Source organism: Giraffa tippelskirchi, chromosome 1, assembly GCF_054371585.1.
Source record: "Giraffa tippelskirchi isolate mGirTip1 chromosome 1, T2T-mGirTip1v1.2.pri, whole genome shotgun sequence".
Lineage (NCBI taxonomy): Eukaryota > Metazoa > Chordata > Mammalia > Artiodactyla > Giraffidae > Giraffa > Giraffa tippelskirchi.
In genome coordinates, this window is record NC_137275.1 from 113,512,626 (window position 1) to 113,533,975 (window position 21,350).

The window sequence follows — 21,350 nt, forward strand, 5'->3', positions numbered from 1 at the left end:
GAACTTTTTTTTTTCTTTTTCCTCAGTCACATTTTTTATTGCTGTCATAAACCTCTGCCTCTATGTTGGGCTTTTGCAGTTCTGTGGAGTTTGCCTTTTTTTCCTCTGTTTTTAATTTCAATTTTTAATTTTTTAAACCTATTATTAATTTTTCTGCATTTATTCCTTTGTTTGCTTTTCCAACTGTTCTTTTCCCCTTGCGTTAATCTTTAATGCATATAAATCTTTTTTATCTTTCTCTGTCTAACTTTGCATATCTATTCTTTCTTTCCTTTCTTTCTCTCCTTTCCTCTCAGCATATTTGTTAGTTTTATTTTCACTGCTTTATTCCCCAACTGGCACCTTGCTTTAGTTTTGTTTTGCAGTTTGTACTTTAATTAGTTTTGTTCTGGTAGATATCATTTTTGGTTTCTTGTGTTCGCCGAGTCAATCTATTGCACTTAATTTTTGTTGAACTGTTTGATTTTGCTTATGTGTGTATGTGTATATGTGTATATTCAGTCACTCTTTCTATTGTTTTTATAAACCTCTGCCTCTCCATTGGGCTTTTGCAGTCTATGGAGTTTTCTTTTTTTCTTTTCTTTTCTTTCTTCTTCTATTTTATTCTCTTTTCTTTTTTGTATAATTTTAATTTTTTACTTTTTAAAACCTGTTATACTTTTTTCTACATTTATTCCTTCATTTGCCTTTCCTACTGTATTTTTCCCCTTTTCTCCTATCCTGGAGAATGTTCCATGTGCACTTGAGAAGAAGGTGTGTTCTTCTGCGTTTGGATGGAATGTCTTGAAGATATCAATGAGATCCATCTTATCTAATGTATCATTTAAGACTTGTGTTTCCTTATTAATTTTCTGTTTTGATGATCTGCCCATTGGTGTGAGTATATAAATCTTCTTCATCTACCTCTATTCAACTTTGCATATCTATTCTTTCTTTCTTTCCTTTCCTCTCAACATATTTGTTAGTTTTGTTTTCATTGCTTTATTCCCCATTTGGCACCTTGTTTTAGTTTTGTTTTCCAGTTTGTGCTTAAGTTAGTTTTGTTCTTAACTGGTAAATATAATTTTTTATTTCCTTTGTTCACCAGATCAATCTACTGTACTTTATTTTTGTTGGACTGTTTTCACCTTGCTTATGGGTGTATATGTATATGTGTATATTCCATTATTTTTATTATTATTTGCCTGATTTGCAATTGTCTGGGGTTCACCTTTGGTTTCTCGTTTTTGGATATTTGTTTTACTTTCCATTAATGCCATAACAAACCACTTGTGAAATCTTTGTTCCTGACCAGAGATCAAACCCTGAGCCTTTGGAGTGGGAGCACTGACTCCAAGACTCTAGACTACCAGAGAACTAACCCTAGGGAATATCAAATAGTGAGAAGTTGACAGTAATGCCATAATAGTAGGAGACTCTAACACTGTACTCACACCAATGGGCAGATCATCAAAACAGAAAATTAATAAGGAAACACAAGTCTTAAATGATACATTAGATAAGATGGATCTCATTGATATCTTCAAGACATTCCATCCAAACGCAGAAGAACACACCTTCTTCTCAAGTGCACATGGAACATTCTCCAGGATAGACCATATCTTGGGTCACAAATCAAACCTCAGTAAATTTAAGAAAATTGAAATTGGTTCAAACATCTTCTCTGACCACAATGCTATGAGACTAGATATCAATTATAAGAACAGCCACTGTGGAGAACAGTGTGGAGATTCCTTGGAAGACTGGGAATAGAACTGCCATGTGGCCCGGCGGTCCCGCTGCTGGGCATGTACACTGAGGAGACCGGAGTTGGGGGAGACGCGTGTGCCCCAGTGTTCATCGTGGCACTGTTTGCAATAGCCGGGACATGGAAGCAACCTAGATGTCCATCAGCAGACGAATGGGTAAGGAAGCTGTGGTACATATACACAATGGAATATTACTCAGCCATTAAAAAAATACATTTGAATCGGTTCTACTGAGATGGATGAAACTGGAGCCCATTATACAGAGTGAAATAAGCCAGAAAGAAAAACAACAATACAGTATACTAATGCATATATATGGAATTTGAAAGATGGTAACGATAACCCTATATGCGAGACAGAATAAGAGACACAGATGCATGGAACAATTTTATGGACTCTGAGGGAGAAGGTGAGGGTGGGACGTTCTGGGAGAATAGCATTGAAACATGTATATTATCATATGTGAAACAGAGCACCACTCCATGTTCGATGCATGAGACAAGGGCTCAGGGCCGGGGCAATGGGATGACCCAGAGGGATGGGATGGGGAGGGAGGTGGGTGGGGGGTCCAGGAAGGGGAACACATGTAAACCCATGGCTGATCCATGTCAATGTATGGCAAAAACTATTACAATATTGTAAAGTAATTAGCCCCCAACTAAAATAAATAAATTTATAAAATAAAAAAAAGAAAAAAAAACAAGAAAAAAAACAAACTGTAAGAAACACAAACTAGTACAGCCACTATGGAGAACAGTGTGGAGATTCCTTAAAAAACTGGGAATAGAACTGCCATATGATCCAGCAATCCCACTGCTGGGCATACACACCAAAGAAACCAGAATTGAAAGAGACGCGTGTACCCCAATGTTCATCGCAGCACTGTTTACAATAGCCAGGACATGGAAGCAACCTAGATGTCCATCAGCAGACGAATGGATAAGGAAGCTGTGGTACATATACACAATGGAATATTACTCAGCCATTAAAAAAAATACATTTGAATCGGTTCTACTGAGATGGATGAAACTGGAGCCCATTATACAGAGTGAAGTAAGCCAGAAAGAAAAACAACAATACAGTATACTAATGCATATATATGGAATTTGAAAGATGGTAACGATAACCCTATATGTGAGACAGAATAAGAGACACAGATGCATAGAACAATTTTATGGACTCTGAGGGAGAAGGTGAGGGTGGGACGTTCTGGGACAATAGCATTGAAACATGTATATTATCATATGTGAAACAGAACACCATTCCGTGTTCGATGCATGAGACAAAGGCTCAGGGCCGGGGCAATGGGATGACCCAGAGGGATGGGATGGGGAGGGAGGTGGGTGGGGGGTCCAGGAAGGGGAACACATGTAAACTCATGGCTGATCCATGTCAATGTATGGCAAAAACTATTACAATATTGTAAAGTAATTAGCCCCCAACTAAAATAAATAAATTTATTAAAAAAAAAAAAAAGAAACACAAACACATGGAGATAAAATAACACGTTTCTAAATAACTAACAGGTTACTGAAGAAATCAAAAGGGAAATAAAAAAAATCTAGAAACAAATGACAATGAAAACATGACAACTCAAAATCTATGGGATGCAGCAAACCAGTTCTAAGAGGGAAGTTTATAGCAATACAATCTTACCTCAAGAAACAAGAAAAACATCGAATAGACAACCTAAGTTTACACCTAAAGCAACTTGAAGAAGAAGAAAAAAAAATTAGTAGAAGGAAAGAAATCATAAAGATCCGAGCAGAAATAAATGAAAAAGAAATGAAAGAAACAACAGTAAAGATTAATAAAAGTAAAAAAAAAAAAAAGATTAATAAAAGTAAAAGCTGGTTCTTTGAGAAGATAAACAAAGTTGACAAACCCTTAGCCAGAGTCATCAAGAAAAAAATGAAGAATTAAATCAACAAAACTAGAAATGAAAAAGGAGAAGTTACAACAGACAATGCAGAAATACAAAGGATTGTAAGAGACTATTAAGAACAACTATATGGCAATACAGTAAATAACCTGGACGAAATGGACAGATTCGTAGAAAAGTTGAGTCTTCCAAGACTGAACCAGGAAGAAAGAGAAATTACGAACAACCCAATTACAAGCACTGAAATTGAAGTTGTGGTAAAAAATCACCCCCAAAACAAAAGCCCAGGACCAGATGGCTTCACAGGAGAATTCTATCAAACATTTAGAAAGAGCTAATGCCTATCTTTCTAAAACTCTTTCAAAAAATTGCAGAGGAAGGAACAACTTCCAAACTCATTCTACAAGACCACCATCACTCTGATACCAAAACCAGACAAAGACAACACACAAAAAGAAAACTACAGGCCAATATCACTGATGAACATAGAGTCAAAAATCCTCAACAAAGTTTTAGCAAACAGGATTCAGCAACACATCTAAAAGCTCATACACCATGATCAAGTTGAGTTTATTCCAGGGATGCAAGAAATCTACAATATATGGAAATCAATTGATGTGATACATCATATTAACAAATTGAAAGATAAAAACCACACGATCATCTCAATAGATGCATAAAAAGCCTTTGACAAAATTCAGCACTCATTTATGAATAAAACTCTTCAAAAAAATGGGCATAGAAGGAACCTACCTCAACATAGTAAAGGTCATATGTGATAAGCCTACAGCAAACTTTATTCTCAATGGTGAAAAACTGAAAGCATTACCCCTAAGATCAGGAACAAGACAAGGGTGTCCATTTTCACAACTGTTATTCAGCATAGTTCTGGAAGTCCTAACTACAGCAATCAGAGAAGAAAAAGAAATAAAAGGAGTCCAGATCAGAAAAGAAGTAAAACTCTCACTGTTTGCAGATGACATGATACTGTACATAGAAAACCCTAAGATAGTATCAGAAAGTTACTAGAGCTAATCAGAAAATTAAGCAAAGTTGCAAGATACAAAATCAAAACACAGAAGTCATTTGCATTTCTATATACTAACAATGAAAAATCAGAAAGAGAAATTAAGGAATCAAACCCATTCACCACTGCAGCAAAAAGAATTAAATATCTAGGAATAAACTTACCTAAGGAGACAAAAGAACTGTACTCAGAAAATTATAAGACACTAATGAAGGAAATCAAAGATGACATAAACAGATGGAGAGATATTCCATGTTCCTGGGTAGGAAGAAGAAGTACTGTGAAAACGACTATACTAGCAAATCCAATCTACAGATTTTAATGTGATCCTCATCAAATTACCAATGGCATTTTTCATAGAACTAGAACAAAAAATTTCACAATTCATATGGAAACACAAAAGACCCCAAATAGTCGAAGCAGTCTTGAGATAAAAGAATGGAGCTGGAAGAATCAAGCTTCCTCACTTCAGGTTATATTACAAAGCTGCAACCATCAAGACAGTATGGTACCGGCACCAAAACAGGAATATAGACCAATGGAACAAGACAGAAAGTCCAGAAGTAAACCCATACACCTATGGGCACCTTATTTTTGACAAAGGAGACAAGAATATACAATGGGGCAAATATAGACTCTTCAATAAATGCTGCTGGGAAAACTGGACAGCTACATGTAAAAGAATGAAATTAGAATACTTCCTAACACCATACACAAAGACATACTCAAATAGATTAAAGACTAAGTATAAGACCAGAAACTATACAACTCTTATAGGAAGACATAGGCAGAACACTTGATGACATAAATCAAAGTGAGATCCTTTATGACCCACCTCCTAGAGTAATGGAAATAAAAACAAAAATAAACAAGTGGGACCTGATTGAACTTAAAAGCTTTTGCACAGCAAAGGAAACTATAAACAAGGTGAAAAGACAACTTCAGAATAGGGGAAAATAATCACAAATGAAAAAACTGACAAAGGATTAATTTCCAAAATATACAAGATTATCCAACTCAAAACCAGAAAAACAAGCAACCCAATCAAAAAGTGGGAAAAAGACCTAAACAGATATTTCTCCAAAAAAGACATACAGATGGCTAACAAATACATGAAAGATGCTCAACATTGCTCATTATTAGAGAAATGGAAATCAAAACTACAATGTGATATCACCTCACACCAGTCAGAATGCCCCTCATCAAAATGTCTACAAACAATAAATGCTGGAAAGATTCTGGAGAAAATGGAACACTCTTATACTGTTGATGGGAATGTAAATTAATGCAGCCACTATGGAGGATGGTATGGAGCTTCCTTGAAAAACTAGGAATAAAACCACCATTTGATCAGCAATCCCATCCTAGGCATATACCCTGAGGAAACCAAAATTGAAAGAGGCCCACATCCCATTGTTCATTGCAGCACTATTTCCAATAGCTAGAACATGGAAGCAACCTACATGTCCATCGACAGATGAATGGATAAAGAAGTTGTGGTATATATACAAATGGAATATCATTCAGCCATAAAATGGAATGCATTTGAGTCAATTCTTATTATACAGAGTGAAGTGAGTCAGAAAGAGAAAGGTAAATACAGTATTCTAACACATATATATGGAATCTAGAAAAATGGTACTGAAGAATTTACTTACAGGGCAACAGTGGAGAAACAGACATAGAGAATAGACTTATGGACATGGGGAGAGGGGAGGTGAGAGTGAGATGTATGGAAAGAGTAATATGGAAACTTACATTACCATATGTAAAATTGATAGCCAAGGGGAATTTGCAGTTTGGCTCAGGAAACTCAAACTGGGGCTCTGAATCAACCTAGAGGGGTGTGAAGGGGAGGGAGGTGGGAGGGAGATCAAAAGGGAGGGGATATATGTATACCTATGGCTGATTCTTGTTGAGGTTTGAGAGAAAACAGCAAAATTTTGTAAAGCATTTATCCTTCAAAAAAAATTTGATTAAATATGTGAAACAGAACACCATTCCATGTTCAATGCATGAGACAAAGGCTCAGGGCCGGGGCAATGGGATGACCCAGAGGGATGGGATGGGGAGGGAGGTGGGTGGGGGGTCCAGGAAGGGGAACACATGTAAACCCATGGCTGATTCATGTCAATGTATGGCAAAAACTACTACAATATTGTAAAGTAATTAGCCCCCAACTAAAATAAATAAATTTATAAAAAAAATAAAATAAAACTGCGCTAGGGGGGAGAAAAAAAGAGGTGGCAAGAATACCCAGAAGAACTTTATAAAAAAGATCCGCATGACCCAGGTAACCACAATGGTGTGATCAAGCACCTAGAATCAGACATCTTGGAATGTGAAGTTGCTGGGCCTTATGAAACATCACTACGAACAAAGCTAGTGGAGGTGATGGAATTCCAGTTGAGCTATTTCAAATCCTAAAATATGATGCTGTGAAAGTACTGCACTCAATATGCCAGCAAATTTGGAAAACTCGGCAGTTGCCACAGAACTGGAAAAGTTCAGTTTTCACTCCAATCCCAAAGAAAGGCACTGCCAAAGAACGTTCAAACTACCACACAATTGCACTCATCTCACACACCAGTAAAGTGATGCTCAAAATTATCCAAACCAGGCTTCCACATTACATGAACCATGAACTTCCAGATGTTCAAGCTGAATTTAGAAAGGCAGAGGAGCCAGAGATCAAATTGCCAACATCCACTGGATCATTGAAAGAGCAAGAGAGTTCCAGAAAAACACCTACTTCTGTTTTATTGACTACCCAAAGCCTTTGACTGTGGATCACAACAAACCATAGAAAATTCTTCAAGAGTTGGGAATACCAGACCACCTGACCTGCCTCTTGAGAAACCTATCTGCAGGTCAGGAAGCAATAGTTAGAACTGGACATAGAAAAATAGACTGGTTCCAAACTGGGAAAGGAGTACGTCAAAGCTGTGTATTGTCACCCTGCTTATTTAACTTATATGTAGAGTAAGTACATCATGCAAAATGCCGGGCTGAATGAAAGCGTAAGCTGGAATCAACATTGCCAGGAGAAATACTTTCTGATGAAAGTGAAAGAAGAGAGTGAAAAAGTTGGCTTAAAACTCAACATTCAGAAAACTAAGATCATGGCATCCTGTCCCATCACTTCATGGCAAATAGATTGGGAAACAATGGAAACAATGAGAGACTTTATTTTTTTGTGTTCCAAGATCACTGCAGATGGTGATTGCAGCCAAAAAATTAAAAGACACTTGTTCCTTGGAAGAAAATCTATGACAATCCTCCACAGGATATCAAAAAGCAGACATTACTTTGCCAATAAAGATCCATCTGGTGAAAGCTATGGTTTTTCCAGTCGTCATTTATAGATGTGAGAACTGGACCATAAATAAAGCTGAGTGCTGAAGAACTGTTGCTGTTTAACTGTGGTGTTGGAGAAGACTCTTGAGAGTCCCTTGGACTGGAAGGAGATTCAACTAGTCCATCCTAAAGGAAATCAGTCCTGAATAATCACTGAAAGGACTGATGCTGAAGCTGAAAGTCCAATAGTTTGGCCACATGATGTGAAGAACTGACTCATTGCCAAAGACCCTGATATGGGAAAGATTGAAGGCAAGAGGAGAAGGGGACAACAGTGGATGAGATGGTTTGATGGCATCACTGGCTCAATGGACATGAGTTTGAGTAAGGTCCAGGAGTTGGTGATGGACAAGGAAGCCTTGCATGCTACAGTCCTTGGGGTCGCAAAGAGTTGGACACGACTGAGCAACTGAACTGAGCTTAAAAGGGTAGACATTGAAATCTGTCCAAGTATAATTTACAAAAATTAAAAATATGACTCTCCACAGTGAGCTGTCACTTCACATCTTTTAGAATGGCTGCCATCAAAAAGAACAATAATAACATATATTGGCAAAGATGTGGAGAAAAGGGAACCCTCCAATACTATTGGTGGAAATGTAAATTAATATGGCCGTGATGGAAAACATTATGGCGACTTCAAAAATTTTAAAAAAAGAGCTACCACATTATCTAGCAATTCCACTCTTGGGTATACATCTGAAAAAATAAAAACACTAATTTTAAAACATATAGGCACCCCATTTTCCATAACACTATTGCTTACCATTACCAAGATATGGAAGCAATCTGAGTGTCCATCAACAGACGAATGGATAAAGAAGGTGGGATATATGTATTTATATAATGGAATATCACTCAGCTATAATAAAGAATGAAATTTTGCCACTTGCAGAAACATATATGGACTTGGAAGGCATTATACTAAGTGAAATAAGTCAGACAGAGAAAGACAAATACTGATGATATCATTTATGTGTGGAACTTAAAAAGTACAACAAATTCGCAGATACAACAAAAAGAAGCAGGATCACAGATACAGAGAACAAACTTATGGTTATTGTGATGGGGACAGGCATGTAATATAAGGGTGAGGAAGGAGACACAAACCATTGAGAGTAAGATAGTCTCAAAAATATGTTATACAACATGGGGAATATAGCCAATAGTTCATAATAACTGATAATGGAAAGTAACCTTTAAAATTTATAAAATCCTTAAATTAAAAAAAACCCTAAAAATTCCCATGCCTTATATAAGTATAAAGTGAGCATGTTTCAAAGATTTATGTATCTCATTAATGAGGAAGTCAGAAGAATGGCAAAGTAGATTCAAAGGGTTATAGGGGAAAAAAAGTGTTCAGTTTCTGAAAGGAAGTATGATGAAATAAGATTGTTACATTAATTATACAACTAGTTAAGGTCCTACAGGGCAATAAAAATGTAACCTTTGACTTATCTTTTTAATAGGAATTTTTCATATCTCTACTGGACAAAAGTCATCTGCAATGCTGTTGGACAAGAATCTTTGCATTGTTATCAGTTTTCTACAATATACCCCTAAAGAATAATAAAATAGTGTGATCAACAGCAAATGGTAAAACAAAAAAGGTACATAGCTTTAGAAAATTTGGTGATTCATGTGTGAGCGTGTTAGACAATGCTTCAATACAACTTTGAAAAGTCATGTGATCCTTTAGCCTACAGGCTTTGGATATTTAGTTCTTGAATCAAAATAGCATAAAAATCTGATCCAGAATTATTTATTTAAAAATATGACTTTTTTTTTAATTGCAGTATAGTAGATTTACAATGTTGTGCTAGTTTCAGGTGTACAGATATGTTCCATTAGAGGCTATTACAAGATATTGAATATAGTTCCCTGAGCTACACAGTGGGTCCTTTTTATTTTGTATATAGTAGTGTGTATCTGTTAATCCCAAACTTCCAATTTACCCCACTCCTCCTCTCCTCTTTGGTAACCATAGATTTTTTTTCTGTGTCCATGAGTGTATTACAAGACTCCCCTTGAACACAATTATTTACATTATTCTTTTTACTCCTTGAAATAATATTTCTCATTATCTTTCTCATATAGAAGTTATTCTGATTTAATATATATATATATATATTTGACTCTTTTATTAATCACTGTTATTTTCTGCAGCAACTAGTATTTAAATCAAAGTGTTTTCTTGTCATAAGGCTCATAAATGTCTAAAAAATATTATTCTGCATTGAGTTTGCTAATCAGTATTAATAATACACAAGTGATAAAATCAACTAAGAATTCTTATCAACAGTTACAACATGTGAAGGAGTTTTCTCCCCACATCAAGCAATTCTTGGATGTTCTCTACCCAGAGAGAGCATCAGATCACACAGGTTAAGGGTTCAGTCCTAAAGCCTGGCATGTCCTCCATCCCCCACCCTCTTTAGACTCAGCACAAGTCCAGGTTGTCACCTGTGCTTCTGACTGACAAGCTATAAATTACAGTTTTCAGAGACTCCATTCTTCAGGTTTGATTATTTTGCTGGAATAGCTCATAGAACTTAGAGAAACATTTATTTACTAGATAACCATTGTTTTATTTTTTTTTAATTCATTTTTATTTATTTATTTGGCTGCACTGGGTCTTAGCTGCAACACATGGGTTCTTTTTTTGCAGCATGTGGGAATCTGGCTCCCTGGCCAGGGATCAAACCTGGGGCCCCTGCATTGGGAGCACAGTCTTAGCCACTGGACCAACAGGGAAGTCTCTATACCACTGTTTTTTAAATAAAAGTTTATTAACTTAGGAATAGCCAAATAGAAGAGATGCAAAGGGCAAGATATGAGGAAAGGACACTGAGTGTCCATGGTCTCTGGGTGCCCTACTCTCCCTAAATCTCCAGTGCCTAAGCTCTCCTTTTGAGTTTTTCTGGAGGCTTCATTACATATGCATGATTGATTAAATTATTGACCATAGGTGATTGATTCAACCTCCATTGGCTCTCCCCTCCCACTAAGTCAGAGAGTGGGACAGGAAGTTCCATCCTTCTATTCTTGGTTGGTTTTTCTGGCAACCAGTGACCATCTTCAGGTGTTTTCTCAAAGTCACCTCATTAACATAAATCCAGTAGTAATGGAAAGAGATGGAACAAGATGCCCATTTCACCTTTATAACTTTCAAGTGATGTTGGGAGCTGAGGACAAGAGACCAAATATTAATCTATTGTTATTCTTATAGCTCAGGAAGCTCCAAGGATTTTGGAAGCTGTGAGACAAGAACAGTAGACAAAGGCTAAATATGTGTATGAGAAATATATTTTGGTCATCTGAATAATCCAGTATGTATTTCTTATAGATCACAATATCACACAAAGCAAATATATTATAATTTTAGTTAAAATTATTAAAAGTAAAATAAAATATTTATTGGAAATGCATCTTAAGAGATGCGTTAAAATTGACAAGATAATTTTTATTGTCCTTTATGTGGTAGTACATTAAAGTAAGATTCTGAAAAGGAAAGAGAGATGCCTTTCTTTTGCAAATAGAAGAAAGATAATTTCAAAAAAGGAAAACAGGAAAGAAATTCTCATTCCTCTTGCATGGGAACATTTTGTACAGATGAATTTTAGGAAACATATATATATATGTAAATATTATATTTGTAATTTGGGCTCATGCTCAGTCATGCCTGACTCTTTGCATCCCCATGGACTGTAGCCCACTGGGTTCCTGTCTCTATGGGATTTTCCAGGCAAGAATACTAAAGTGGGTTGTCATTTTATCCTCCAGGGGATCTTCCCAACCCACCCCATGGATCAAACTAGTGTCTCTACTGGCAGGCAGATTCTTTACCACTAGTGCCACCTGGGAAGCCCATCAAGATTAAACCAGTCCTCTGGTTTGTGTGTGTTGTGTAGACTCTTTGTGACCCTTTGAAGTGTAGCTTGCCAGGCTCCTCTGTCTATGGAATTTTTAGTCAAAAATACCGGAGTTGGTTGCTATTTCCTCCTCTAGGGAATCTTTCTGACCCAGGGATCAAACCTGTGTCTCCTGTGTCTTCAGCATTACAGGCACATTCTTTGCCTGCTGAGCTATCAGGGAAGCCCTATTAATTCATAAATGATTTATATTTTAAAGTTAATAATCCTATAAATGACATACATTTAGCAAATGTTTCTCAAGTTTGTTGATTGTCTTTACTTAGCATTGAATAGTGTTAGTCACTCAGTTGTGTCCAACTCTTTGTGACCCCCATGGACGGTAGCCTTACCAGGCTCCTCTGTCCTTGGAATTCTCCAGGCAAGAATACTGGAGTGGGTTGCCATTTCATAAAAGGGTTTTTTTTTCAACATTTTATTATGGAAATTTACTAACACAAAAACATTACAAGAACAATATATGAAACACATTTACCAAACAATTATGTTCAACAATATCTTAACAATTTGCCACCTTCTCTTTATCACATCACTGTATTTTTGTTAAAACATTTCAAAATATGCTGTGAACAGCATTCTGCTTCACATCTTCATGATTTAGCAGAGACTTCCTAAGAATTGAGACATTCTCATATATCTAACACCAGCATCATCGTCACTTCAAGTATCATGTACTCCTAGTTTAGAGAAGTTTTTAGTTGTGTCGCTAAAATTCTAAAAATAAGTAAATAAATAAACCTGTTAGCCTTCAAAATCAAAGAAGATCTTTCAGCGACTAAGTTCTTCATTCTCATAAAATTTCTAGCAAGTCTAGAAGAAATTATGGACATCACAAGTAAAAAATCATAAGATTTTTTTTCTTTTTTTCACCACAGCTGCAGGGAAGAATAGAGCAACAGAGAATTCCCCCCAGGTTGTGAGAAGCTCAAGTCACCTTTGATCATCTCACTCTTTCTCTTTTTTCTGAATATTCCTCATAAAGTAATTCAAATGGGCCCAACATTTCAACAAAAGACACCTGGGAATGAGGGCCTGAAAGATGGCTTTGGGAATTGTAAACCTCATCTAAACATGAGTAAACAGACTAAATAACAGCTTGAAGTATTTAGTTTTACCCTCCTTGAATCATCTGGAAGTTTGAGTCACTTGTCTTCCAGTTACCTGCTATCTCCCAGACACAAAGGTGTCTGTGTCAAACATTCCCCAGCAGAGCAGTCCTCCTTTCAACATATCTTGGTGTAGTTAAAAAAAAAAAAAAGAAAGCTTGTGTTCCCAAAGTTTTTTTTTTTTACAACCACATATATAATAAAGACAAATTTGTGTTCTTTTCCAATCTTTTATGTCTACTCAATATTCCACCAGAAGAGGAAAATTTTATCATTGAAATCTAAATTAAATGATGCAAAATAGAGATTACAAAATGTGTGCTCATTTTGACCCTCTCATTAATGTGACTATTAAAGTATGGGAGGAATTCAAACATTTTACTTTTAACTATGACTTAGAGGCTGGCAGTCATTAAAGACTCAGCACCTGCTCAGTGACACTTAATGAAAAACAGAAATGTCTCCCTTTTGCCATGAATTCAAACAATTTAAAATTATTTCCAGTAATAGGCCTGAAACCCATTATGAAAACTGTGGGGTTTTTCTGCCCTGGAATTTATAACATTAGCAACTACTTGGAACCAAGAACGTTGGCTGAATCAAAGCAGGTGTCCACAATTATGTTGCATCCAACAAGGCATCCATGTGGGCCAGATCCAGCCAGCCAAACTCACCAACTACACTGATAGGTGTGGGTGTTTTCTCCTGTACCTGGCCACACTACTTCCTGGCATTTAAGTTCAAATTCTATTTCAACATACAGATGCTACTTTCCCACATCCTACTGACTCATAAAAAAAGCATGAATGGTAAAAGTACTAGCTAATATTTATGTGTTTTGTTTTGTTTTGTTTTGCAGTTTATGGGCTCCCTTTGTATAACCTGCCTTACTGCATGACATGTAATAGATATGCAACCAAGTTCTGTGAATCTATTATATCTTCTTGTTTTTCAGTATTTCACAGTGATCTTTCAAAAGACTATGAATAAGTAAAGCTATTTGACAGGTAATGAAAGTGGGGCTTGAAGCGATTTCATTACTTTCTGAAGGTCATACAGGAAAATGATACTAGGTCTTACAATGTATGTGAGAGAATTGAGTCTATTACCAAAATTCTCTGTTAATTTCATGTTTGAGTTGCTGAGCTCTTTAGGTTTGATTCACGTCACTTCTTTCTCTGCTTAAGTGGCAAGACTCTGGATGTTTCTACCCTTGTTACCTTCCCATACCCTGGGATAACAATCTGGAAGAGAGGTGCTGGAGGAAAAGTAGGAACTGAGATGCTATTTGCTGTGGTGGAGTCCAGTCAAATTTCCACCCAATGGAGAAGGCAGACATCAACATCCATCGCCATGGGAAGGAGCAAGAGAACCAGGTGACTCAGGGAGTAGAAGACTGAGGAAATGGAAGTCACACTGCTGAGTTTCAAGGATATCGCAATATCTCTGGTGGAGGATGGAGGCAAAACTCTGGAAACATGATCGTTAGATGGTTGCAGTCAAAGTAGTGAGATTGGTAAGGACCCCTGGAATCATGAAAAGCTTAAGTCACCCAGTTCAGTGTATGATGCCATGTCCCCTAGATCCTCTCACCAGATAAGAATGCCTCTGTTTTGCTGCTTCCTCTGACTGCCAAATCTTCTGTTCCTCCTCACACACTGCACACCAGGACAGGTGACAGACAGCAGCAATGGGGTTAATGGGTTGTGTCAGCAGGAATAAAAGGACTGTATGTCCTACAGGTTTCACTCATACTGACTATGCCATTCATCAGCCCTTGTTATCTCAACTTGAATGCAATTTAAAATATAATTAATAGTAAAAGCTAGCATTTTTCTTACCACGTCCTACACTGAGCACTTGCCCTGCATTCTCATTTATCCCTCACTCTTTTCCTGTTAGACTTGATCCCTTATTATTGAGAAGAAGCTTATGAGCACAGTAAACATGTGGTGGAGCTAACTTTTGCACCAATCTTTCTGATGCCAGATTATAGAACTCTTTACTATATTATACTATCTCTATTGAAATAAATTGGCATATCTAAAAATTAAAATAAATGAGAGTGTAATAGAAAAGAAAGAAATGAATGAGGATATGTTATCCACATTCTTTTGTAAAGGCAAATTCCATTACCATGGGAAATATGCAGATTATGTTTCCTGCCGCTTACACAAAATGTCACCATAAATGACATCAATAAAACATTTTCTGCACGACATGCGTGTACGGCCAGCCATTGGGTGAATGTGGCATCTAGCTGGTTCCATTTCTCCAGATGATCTGTAGGAGGTGAAGTCTTTAGAACTTTCCCCTGACTTGATCTCCCCTGGGAAATGGGTATTTGCCTTCCCACTGCAAATTACAATCTTCTAATGCTGCTTGATTTAGTAACAAGAATCAAAATCAGTAACACATAAAGAAAGAATGAAAGGTACAGGTAGCAGTCTCTTGGTGGAAATTATGAAATATATTACTATCCACATTCCAAAGCTGAGAAGTGATGCTTTTTTGAAGAGCATTTATGGGTAAGTCATCCTTGATGAGGATGACTTGAAGTCAGAGAGCATCAGAAGGACTTGTTTCCTGAAAAGCAAAGGCAATTTATTGAATTCCATGGACAGTATAATCTATGGGGTCTCAAAGAGTCAGACACAACTGAGGAAATTTCACTTTCTCTAATTTGACCACTACCATTGGGTAGCTAGGTGCTTCTAGATTGACAATTATAGCCCATTTAGTCAAATGGAAAATTTGGAAATGAAACACAGACAAATGGCTAAACTTGTTTAGATTGTTCTATCATGAATCACAAAATGTTAAAGTCTTTAAAACCCGACCTTCTTCGAAGCACCTAATGCCAAAATACTGCAGGCAGCCTTAATAAGAGAGCTATAAAGTTACTAGTTGATTTTAAAGTTAATGTTTGCTGACTATTTTGTGACAATTGCAATATCTATTTCAAAATACTCTACTCAATACACTTACTGGAAGACACTTTTAAAAACTGTAGATCTATATCCTGGAGGAGGGCATGGCAACCCACTCCAGTGGGTTTCCAGTATTCTTGCCTGGAAAATCTCATGGACAGAGGAGCCTGGCAGGCTATATAGTCCACAGGGATGCAAAGAGTCAGACAGGACTGAAGTGACTTAGCATGCAGGCCCACACATAGATCTGCATGTTTAAGAACAACTCAGAAAACACTGAAAAAGTACTAAGGGTCTCAATATGAAAACACTTTGAAATCTAGACTTTTATCTGATTCTCCAGAGTGAGGAGTACCTGGAGAGATTTTTAAAAAAAAAAACAAAATTTCCCTTCTACATGAAAGTCTTGACTATAACTCCTCCCTTTCCCTTAAAATAATAGAAATAATATTGGTTCTTTTTCTTCTTGCATCTCTAAAGATCCATATTAGTCCCTCAAAAATGATGAACACTCTATACTCTAAAATTTGTCTAAGTTATAAATTAACTTTTCATATGTAAATTTCATAGAAGGAAATGGCTGAGAAGACTGATGGTCAGGAAAGAGGCAGGTGATTCAGTTAAATCTGAATGTTTCTCTCCCATAAACACACACATACACACACACAGAAACACATATACACATTCTCATACACTGTCTAAACACTCCTGACTTGTCCATCTCACTATAGAATAAACATATTTTGATGAGATCAAGATAAAAGTTTTCTCTTTTAGAAGAGATGAAACTTATACCAACTACACTAAAAGGCATACTTAGAATATGTTAGGACAGAGACAATTAGAAACAGTTTTCCAGTTGAGCCATGTATGTGGAGTTGAGCTATTCTGGTAGATTCTTGTTCAATGATTTAAGGTTTAATTCATAACTTTATGTTTTATACACAAATGAAATCAGTGAGTAGTCCAAGCACAAATTTTAATTAGCTGAAACCCATTAACTGCCATTTCCTAATTCTTTTACTGTATATTCTTCTCAAAATCTGGATTCTTTCCCAAAGGAACTCCAATAAGTAGGGGAAAGCTTTCTTAAGTTTGTTCCTTTCCATTCCTAAGTTTTTGTTTCTCTCTCTAAAAATGAATAAGAGCATATTTCTCTAATTTGGAGTAATCCAACCTCATAGCAGAATATTATTTTTATAAATTATTCAGAGCTATCATTTAAAAAAATCCAAAAATCAAAAAACAAAAACATAATCCATATCTTAAATATTTTTTAAAGCTATCCATTACAGGGCAAAAGTTAATGAGACCAGTTCTCTTATGTCTGACTTGTTCTAAGTACAAAATGATAGAGCAAGTCAGTCATCAAATGTGTAAAATGACATATTCATTATAATATGGGGCAACATGAGAATGGGAAGAATAGAGGAAAATATTTTTAAAGAAAGGAAGAAAAACTCCAAAATTTTAATAGCAACTGCCTCTAAATGTAGGATTATGAGTTATATTTTCTTCTTTCTCATAATTTTCTACACTAAATGAGCTTTATTATATATAGGGTGAGTGTAGAAAGATCTATGATTCAAACTTCCAAAGTCAAAAAGGAAGAGGCTCAGATGTTTTTGGTTGAAAGTCATAAGATAAGTTGCTATCAGACATCCTGTATTTGACATTTCTATTGGTGTAGGCAGCTTCCATGGAGAATGACAGGCAGTTTTGCCAACATCCATAAAATAATAACTGAATTAAAATACTTGCTAGTGTTTAAACCCTAAGATTTCAGAGAAAGTAAAAAATAAAATGTAAGGGCCTTCCCAATATCCCTCCTATAGTTCATTGTCTGAAAGCCTGGACACAGTTTTTAAACTAAAGTAATTGATTCCATCAGACCAAAGTGTTTCAGTTTCTCAGGGTTTACAAAAATCCCTAAAATAGGTACGGTTAATCTAGTTTGCAAAGCACATAGATTGAAGTTTTACACATTTGCATAAATTAAACCTACCATCATTGATCAGGGGTGACCTTTGTCACTTGGCAGTTATTTTCTGATTCTCTGGACACAAAGGGAGGAGACAGTGTGTTTGGATGGCTCCTTGTGCCTGACATTTTGTGATCCACCAGACAGGTCTTCAGTGCACAGTGAGTCAGCCCTGAGCTGTATCCTCTGTTTTATACAGATGGTGACAGAGTACTCTTGTGGGATTTCACCCTTACTTTTGTCTGCAGGTTGTGTAAATTAAATCAGGTGCTTTCATGAAGTAAGAAAAATAACTTGCTGACTACATTACAACACAAACATTTTCCCCTGAACTTAAAGTAGTTGAGTCACAAAAATGGTTTGTACCCTGAGTGGTCAGAATACAAAAACATACACAAGAAAGATGAAATTTATTCTGGAAAATATAATTTCCTAATCTGGAAAAGCCCTCAGAAGTGTTAAATTATTATGATATGTTGTAAAAGTGTTAAATTATATTCTGCTTGTTCTTTGTCCTTTTTTTTACCTTATGATTATTAAAAATAAATTGGTTTCTTTAAAAACTTTTGAAGATTTTGTTACTTAGAGTTAGGCTTTTGGAACTTACAAAGGTTAGTGTATATGAACACAGGTGAAAGTATTAACATGAAATATTATAGCAAAGTTGAGGAGTTTCCTGCAGTAACAACAAACTTTAAATTCCTCTATTACACACCCACTATGCACCCTGGTATTCTTGTGGAGAAGCTTGGGTTTTCACATCTGATTGAAACAGTAAATATGGAGTGCAGATGTAGATCTCAAACAGAGCCTCTTTGCAATTATTCAGTTATTCATCAAGTATTTATGGAGTGACGACCACGTACCATGCACGGCCCCAGGGTCTGTGAGTCAAAAGAGACAAGATCCTCACATTCACAAAGTTTATTTTCTAGAGGCAAGAGACCCTCTAAATAAATATATATTTTTAAACATTTAAGACTATATTGAATGTTCCAAAGATAAAAAAACAGGCAGTATAAGAGAGTAGAACTAGAGGGAGCAGCCAAGATCAAGAGGAAAAGCTATGTAGGGAGGAAATCTCCACCCTCTTAGGATCCCTAGCTGGATCTGCAACTTAACTGACAGAGTTTCAGGAGAAAAGCATTCACATTTATTTTATATGACATAGGAGCCTGCTGAAGGAAACAGAGACCTGAGGAAACAGACTTGAGTATTTCGTGCTGTTTGATGAGGAGCAGGCACCAGTGGAAAAATATAATAGGTTTGAGAGTGATGCTGAAAGCTCAGTTTCTCTGTACCCCAGTGCCAAATCAAATCTTAGAGATAGAGTTTTAGGTGAAGTAGTAAAGGATCTACTGGTGGCTCAGATAATAAAGAATCTGCCTGCAATGCGGGAGACCTGGGTTCAATCCCTGTATTGGGAAGATCCCCTGGAGAAGGGAATGGCTCCTCACTCCAGTATTCTTGCCTGGAGAATTCCATGGACAGAGGAGCCTCGCAGGCAACAGTCCATAGGGTCGCCAAGAGTTGGACACAACTGAGAAATTTTCACTTTCACTTAGAAAAAGATAGCTTTATTGTTTTGCCAGGCAAAGGGGGACACAGTGAGCTCATGCCCTCAAAATCATGTGTCCCCATTTGGGGAAGACAGTGACAAGTTTTATAGTAAAAGAGGGCACGATCAGCTGTGGGCATTCTTCTGATGGGTTGATAGTGAGATAAGTAGGAGTCAACATCATCAACCTTCAGGTTTAACTGGTCTGGGGTCTACATGCTTGTGGGCCACACACCATAACTTCTCTCACCTGGAAGGGGATCTCAGTATCTGCAAAATAGTTTAAGATACTGTTGTATGTATCCTTTAATGGGGAAAAACAACCTTGCCCCAAGCCTGCTCTTGCTGTTTCTTTTTTTCTCACATTCTCTCCCATCTCTAATTAACAGCTGCTTGAACCTGCCCATTGGAACTTGGGGAAGGGTGAATGAAGGCAGTTTCCTATAATCAAAGAAATGGAGGACACAGAAAGTCCTTTTGCCCAGGAGCCTCACAGGGCTTCCACAGTATTAGTCATGTGAGCTCAGTATAATAAACTGGGGGAATTGTCAAGGTCTGTTTTTCAGGATTCTTCCTGATTTTCCTTTGTCTTAGGAGATAAACGTGTTCCTTTTCTCCAGATACAGGGAAGACACTTCTCAGATGAGAGTTTTATAACCTGTTTCATGGGAGATGGGAAGAGGGAAAGTTGCAGTGAGCTTTTTCTTCAACCATCTTTTCAAAATCTTTCAACTTAAAATAATCAACATGCCAGGTGCCATATTTTGCGGTATTGTGTCCAGAACTCTATCACTAACCTTGTGAAGATCTGAGGAAGAGAATTCCAAGAAGGGCAAACAGCAGGTGAAAGGACCCTGTAGCAGGAAAATGTGTGGATTTTATAAGCCATCAAACAAAGTAAGGAAGAGGAGGAGTAGGAAGTAAGGATGGACCGCAGGACATAGGACGTCAAAAGACCTGTTAGATTTTCTTCTGAGAGAAATTTATGCAAATGCCTCTCACCATTTATGACTTTGCTTTTGAGACTCAAAGTGATCTTTGTTCAAGAGGAGGCTCTTTTTTAAAAACATATTCTAGGCTGTCCCTTTGGCCATTGAAAGAGAAATGAGAAATGGGGAAGTCATCCTTACATATACCTGAGTTAACTTGAATGTTATCCTAACAAGAACAGCCTGTTTGTGGCCTATCAAACATACATTGTACCTCTTCTTTAATTATTAGAGGAAAGGACACATTGACCAGAAATAAAGGATGTCTATGTTAAAAACAAAGATTAAATGTTTCCCTTCCTGGGACGTCAGTGCTAGTTAGTCTATCCATGATAAGACTTCCTTTCCAGATGTCAAGATCATCCTGACTCTGTGTTTGTGCTGATATGGCTTTTTGGGGTCTTTGTTTTTGTTTTTGTTTTTGAAAATTTGAAGGCTGTCTTTCAGGCTATAGTCCTCAGTTGGGCTCAAAAAAAAAAGACCTCTTTGCTTTTCCTATTACAGATTTTTAAAATTAATTTATTATTTATTGAAGGATAATTGCTTTACAGAATTATTTTGCTGTATTCTGTCAAACCTCAACATAAATCAGCCATAAGTATACATATATCCCCTACCTTTTGATCTCCCTCCCCATCACACCCCTCTAGGTTGATACAGAGTCCCTGTTTGAGTTCTCTGAGCCATACAGCCTATTCCCCTTGGCTATCTATTTTACTTATGGTAATGTAAGTTTCCATGTTACTCTTTCCATACATCTCACTCTCTTCTCCCCTCTCCCCATGTCCATAAGTCTATTCTCTATGTCTGTTTTTCCACTGTTGCCCTGTAAGTAAATTC

General features: G+C 36.8%; 1 long non-coding RNA gene across 1 annotated transcript in view; it reads left to right on the forward strand.

Moving 5' to 3' along the window:
• LOC145507165 (uncharacterized) overlaps window positions 1-16,367 on the forward strand; it is a 73,240-nt gene extending 56,873 nt beyond the window's left edge. The window contains exons 4-5 of the long non-coding RNA XR_014054626.1: window positions 9,484-9,624; window positions 13,912-16,367. This is a non-coding gene — a long non-coding RNA (uncharacterized LOC145507165). The remainder of the gene's footprint in view (window positions 1-9,483; window positions 9,625-13,911) is intronic.
• The last annotated feature ends 4,983 nt before the right edge of the window (window positions 16,368-21,350 follow it).